The sequence below is a fragment of the Oncorhynchus clarkii genome, chromosome 10 (genome assembly GCF_045791955.1).
Source record: "Oncorhynchus clarkii lewisi isolate Uvic-CL-2024 chromosome 10, UVic_Ocla_1.0, whole genome shotgun sequence".
NCBI lineage: Eukaryota > Metazoa > Chordata > Actinopteri > Salmoniformes > Salmonidae > Oncorhynchus > Oncorhynchus clarkii.
The window spans coordinates 71,523,147-71,529,146 of record NC_092156.1 but is presented as its reverse complement, the minus strand read 5'-3'; positions in this window follow the sequence as shown (position 1 = coordinate 71,529,146).

The following is a 6,000-nucleotide window of genomic DNA, read 5'->3' as shown; positions in this document are numbered from 1 at the left end:
CACACACACACACACACACACACACACACACACACACACACACACACACACACACACACACACCAGTGTGCATACATTCCCCAGCTCTCTCCCAGAGCGTTTCAGTCTCTAGCTAATCAGTGTTTTATTGAATATGGAAATGATAAGGAAACATATGTCTTGGTTTCAAATGATTTGGTCTCTCTCTATATACAGTGTGTTTGATCCCAGTACCACATACAGTGGGGAGAACAAGTATTTGAGACACTGCCGCTTTTGCAGGTTTTCCTACTTACAAAGCATGTAGAGGTCTGTTATGTTTATCATAGGTAAACTTCAACTGTGAGAGACGGAATCTAAAACAAAAATCCAGAAAATCACATTGTATGATTTTTAAGTAATTCATTTGCATTTCAGTGCATGACATAAGTATTTGATCACCTACCAACTAGTAAGAATTCCTGCTCTCACAGACCTGTTAGTTTTTCTTTAAGAAGCCCTCCTGTTCTCCACTCATTACCTGTATTAAATGCAGCTGTTTGAACTCGTTACCTGTATAAAAGACACCTGTCCACACACTCAATCAAACAGACTCCAACCTCTCCACAATGGCCAAGACTAGAGAGCTGTGTAAGGACATCAGGGATAATGTTGTATACCTGCACAAGGCTGGGATGGGCTACAGGACAATAGGCAAGCAGCTTGGTGAGAAGGCAACAACTGTTGGTGCAATTATTAGAAAATGGAAGAAGTTCAAGATGACGGTCAATCACCCTCGGTCTGGGGCTCCATGCAAGATCTCACCTCGTGGGTTATCAATGATCATGAGGAAGGTGAGAGATCAGCCCAGAACTACATGGCAGGACCTGGTCAATGACCTGAAGAGAGCTGGGACCAGATTCTCAAAGAAAACCATTAGTAACACACTACGCCATCATGGATTAAAATCCTGCAGTGCACACAAGGTCCCCCTGCTCAAGCCAGCGCATGTCCAGGCCCGTCTGAAGTTTGCCAATGACCATCTGGATGATCCAGAGGAGGAATGGGAGAAGGTCATGTGGTCTGATGAGACAAAAATATAGCTTTTTGGTCTAAACTCCACTCGCCATGTTTGGAGGAAGAATTAGGATGAGTACATCCCCAAGAACACCATCTCAACCGTGAAGCATGGAGGTGGAAACATCATTCTTTGGGAATGCTTTTCTGCAAAGGGGACAGGATGACTGCACCGTATTGAGGGGAGGATGGATGGGCCACGTATCATGAGATCTTGGCCAACAACCTCCTTCCCTCAGTACGAGCATTGAAGATGGGTCGTGGCTGGGTCTTCGAGCATGACAACAACCCAAAACACACAGTCAGGGCAACTAAAGAGTGGCTCCATAAGAAGCATCGCAAGGTCCTGGAGTGGCCTAGCCAGTCTCCAGACCTGAACCCAATAGAACATCTTTGGAGGGAGCTGAAAGTCCGCATTGCCCAGCGACAGCCCCGAAACTTGAAGGATCTTGAGAAGGTCTGTATGGCCAAAATCCCTGCTGCAGTGTGTGCAAACCTGGTCAAGAACTACAGGAAACGTACAATATCAAATACTTATGTCATACTTATGTCATGTAATAAAATGCAAATTGATAATATGCAAATTACTTAAAAATAATACAATGTGATTTTCTGAATGTGATTTTCTGGATTTTTACAGACCTCTACATGCTTTGTAAGTAGGAAAACCTGCAAAATCGGCAGTGTATCAAATACTTGTTCTCCCCACGATATATATATATATATATATATATATATATATATTTTACTGTTCAAAAGTTTGGGGTCAGGAAATGTCCACGAAATGTCCTTGTTTTGAAAGAAATAAAAGAGGTGTCCATTAGAACAACATAAATTGATCAGAAATACAGTATGGACATTGTTAATGTTGCTTCATTAAATAGTACCCTCAAAACACTAGTCTCAACGTCAACAGTGAAGAGGCGACTGGACATATAGGCAGAGTTGCAAAGAAAAAGCCATGTCTCAGACTGGCCAATAAAAAGAAAAGGGCAAAAGAACACAGACTGGACAGAGGAAGTCTGTCTAGAAGGCCAGCGTCCCGGAGTCACCTCTTCACTGTTCACGTTGAGACTGGTGGTTTGTGGGTATTATTTAATAAAGCTGCCTGTTGAGTACTTGTGAGGTGTCTGTTTCTCGAACTAGACATTCTAAAGTTTTGCTCAGTTGTGCAACAGGGCCTCCCACTCCTCTTTCTATTCTGGTTAGATCCAGTTTGCGCTATTCTCTACATCAAAACTATGAAATAACACATATGGGATCATATAGTTAAAGTGATAAACAAATCAAAATATATTTAATATTTGAGACTCTTCAAAGTAGCTACCCTTTACCTTGATGACAGTTTTGCACATTCTTGGCATTCTCTCAACCAGCTAAATGAGGTAGTCATCTGGAATGTATTTCAATTAACATGTGTGCCTTGTTAAAAGTTAATTTCTGGATTTTTGTATCCTTCTTAATGCATTTGAGCCAATCAGTTGTGTTGTGACAATGCAGGGGTGGTATAGAGAGGATACCACCCTTACATTGTAGACAAGTAGCCCAGTGGTTAGAGTGTTGAACTAGTAACCAAAAGGTTGCAAGATCGAATCTTCGAGCTGAAAGGTAAAAAGCTGTCCTTCTGTCCCTGAACAAGGAGGTTAACCCACTGTTTCTAGGCTGTCATTGAAAATAAGAATTTGTTCTTAACTGATTTGCCTAGTTAAATAATGGTAAAATAAAAAAACATCCCTATTTGGTAAAATATCAGGTCCATATTATGGCAAGAACAGCTTAAATAAGCAAAGAGAGCCCTTATTGAATTTACAGTAGGATATGGATGAAGTTGCACTTCCTAGGGCTGCCACTAGATGTCAACTGTCTTTAGAAAGTTGAATTAGGCAGAGCCAAGGGCTGGTCATGTGCAATTCACATGATAGCGACCTGCATTCCATGGCTTCTCTACACACAAAGGAATTCTCCGGTTGGAACTTTATTGAAGATGTATAATAACAACACCCTAAAGATTGATTCCATACTCAGTTTGACAAGTTTCTTCGACTTGTAATATAACTTTTTAATATAACTTTAAGTAACTATAAGTTTTCGTAGGACGTTCGGATGGACCTGCACGAGCGTTTGGATTTGTGTACTAAATGCACTTACAAAAGTAGCTACTTGGATATAAATAATGTACATTATCAAACAAATCAAGCATTTCTTGTGGAACTAGGATTCCTGGGAGTGCATTCTGATGAAGATCATCAAATGTAAGGGAATATTTATAATGTGATTTCTGATTTCTGTTGACTTATTGCATGGTTTGCTTTTTCCGTAAAGTGAAATCTGACACAGCGGTTGCATTAAGGAGAATATAATTCTTAAAATTCTATAATTCCATGTGTATAACTTGTATTTTCATCTACATTTATGATGAGTATTTCTGTTGAATTGATGTGGCTATGCAAAATCACTGGATGTTTTAGGAACTAGTGAACGTAACGCACCAATGTAAACTCAGATTTTTTTATATAAATATGAATTTACATGTATTGTGTAACATGAAGTCCTATGAGTGTCACCTGATGAAGCTCATCAAAGGTTAGTGATTCATTTTATCTCTATTTGTGCTTTTTGTGACTCCTCTCTTTGTCTGGAAAAATGGCTGGGTTTCTCTGTGAGTTGGTGGTCACCTAACATAATCGTTTGTGGTGCTTTCGCTGTAAAGCCTATTTGAAATCAGACACTGTGGTGGGATTAACACCAATATTACCTTTAAAACGGTATAAGACACATGTATGTTTGAGGAATTTTAATTATGAGATTTCTGTTGTTTTCAATTTGGCGACCTGCACTTTCACTGGCTGTTGTCATATCATCCCGTTAACGGGATGACGTTTTTAAGACATGAGGATAAATCAAATAAAATTTGATTTGATTTGAGTTGCAAATGTCTCAGACCGGCCAATAAAAATAAAATATTAAGATGGGCAAAAGACCACAGACACTGGACAGAGGAACTCTGCCGAGAAGTCCAGCGTCCCGGAGTCACCTCTTCACTGTTGACATTGAGACTGGTGTTTTGCGGGTACTATTTAATGAAGCTGCCAGTTGAGGACTTGTGAGGCGTCTGTTTCTAAAACCAGACACTCTAATATACTTGTCCTCTTGCTCAGTTGTGCACCTGGGCCTCCCACTCCTCTTTCTATTCTGGTTAGAGCCAGTTTGCGCAATTCTGTAAAGGGAGTAGCACACCTTGTTGTATGAGATATTCAATTTCTTGTCAATTTCTTGCATGGAATAGCCTTCATTTCTCAGAACAAGAATAGACTGACTAGTTTGAGAAGAAAGTTCTTTGTTTCTGGCCATTTTGAGCCTAATTGAACCCACGAATGCTGATGTTCCAGATACTCAACTAGTCTTTAGAAGGCCAGTTTTAGTGTAAAGAAGGCTTTTTATTTTTATTTATTATATATATATATACTTTTTATATCGATTTATTATTTTTAATGGACATTTTTTTTTGCTTTCTTTCAAAAACAAGGACATTTCTAAGTGACTTGCAACTTTTGAACGGTAGTGTATGTACAGTGCCTTGCGAAAGTGTTCGGCCCCCTTGAACTTTGCGACCTTTTGCCACATTTCAGGCTTCAAACATAAAGATATAAAACTGTATTTGTTTGTGAAGAATCAACAACAAGTGGGACACAATCATGAAGTGGAACGACATTTATTGGATATTTCAAACTTTTTTAACAAATCAAAAACTTAAAAATTGGGTGTGCAAAATTTTTCTTATTATACACACTCATTGAGCATACAAAACTTTAGGAACGCCTTCCTAATATTGACATTGAGTTGCACCCCCTTTTGCTCTCCTCTATTCATCAGGACATGGACTCTACAAGGTACCAAACGTGTTCCACACCGGCCCATGTTGACTCCAATGCTTCCCACAGCTGTGTCCAGTTGGCTGGATGCCCTTTGGGTGGTGGACCAGTCTTGATACACAGAGTGGAAAACCCAGCAGCGTTGCAGTTCTTGACACAAACCGATGCACCTGTCACCTACTACCATTCACCTTTCCATGGCACGTAAATATTTTGTCTTGCCAATTTACGCTCTGAATGGAATACATACGCAATCCATGTCTCACTTGTCTCAAGGCTTAAAAATCCTTCATTAACCCGTCTCCTCCCCTTCATCTACAATGATTGTAATCAATAAGGGATCATAGTTTTCACCAGGATTCACCTGGTCAGTCTATGTCATGGTAAGAGCTGGTGTTCCTAATATTTTGTACAATCACTGTATCTCTCTCTCTCTCCCTCGTCCTCTTCATCTCTCTCTCTTCCTCTTTATCACTCTCTCTTTCTGTCTCTCTCTCTCTCCCTTTTCCTCTCTCTCTCTCTCTCTCTCTCTCTCTCTCTCTCTCTCTCTCTCTCTCTCTCTCTCCATCTTCCTCTTTATCTCTCTCTCTCTCTCTCTCCCTCTTCCTCTTTATCTCTCTCTCTCTCTCTCTCTCTCTCTCTCTCTCAATTCAATTCAAAGTGCATTGTAGGCATAGGAAACATGTTTACAAGGCACAGTGTTGTAACACTGCAAATAGTTGAAGTACAGAAGGGGGAAAAAAGTAAGCATAAATATGGGTTGTATTTACAATGGTGTTTGTTCTTCACTGGATGCCCTTTTCTTGTGGCAACAGGTCACAAATCTTCCTGCTGTGATGACACACCTAATAGATTTGGTATCTGTGTTTGTGTGTGTGTGTATGTGTCGTCGTTCCTATGTTAAAGTCAATAGGAATTGTAAATATGTAAAGATCTACTCAGAGGACAAGGGCACTTCACTAACATGCTCATACATACGTGTAACGTGTTCAGATGCCTGAACATACGCTGTAGTTAATGACCCCTGTCATCTAATTGGTTGGTTTATCTGCTCCTTAATTTGCCAAATGGGGTCAAACGTCTAAGGTCTGAC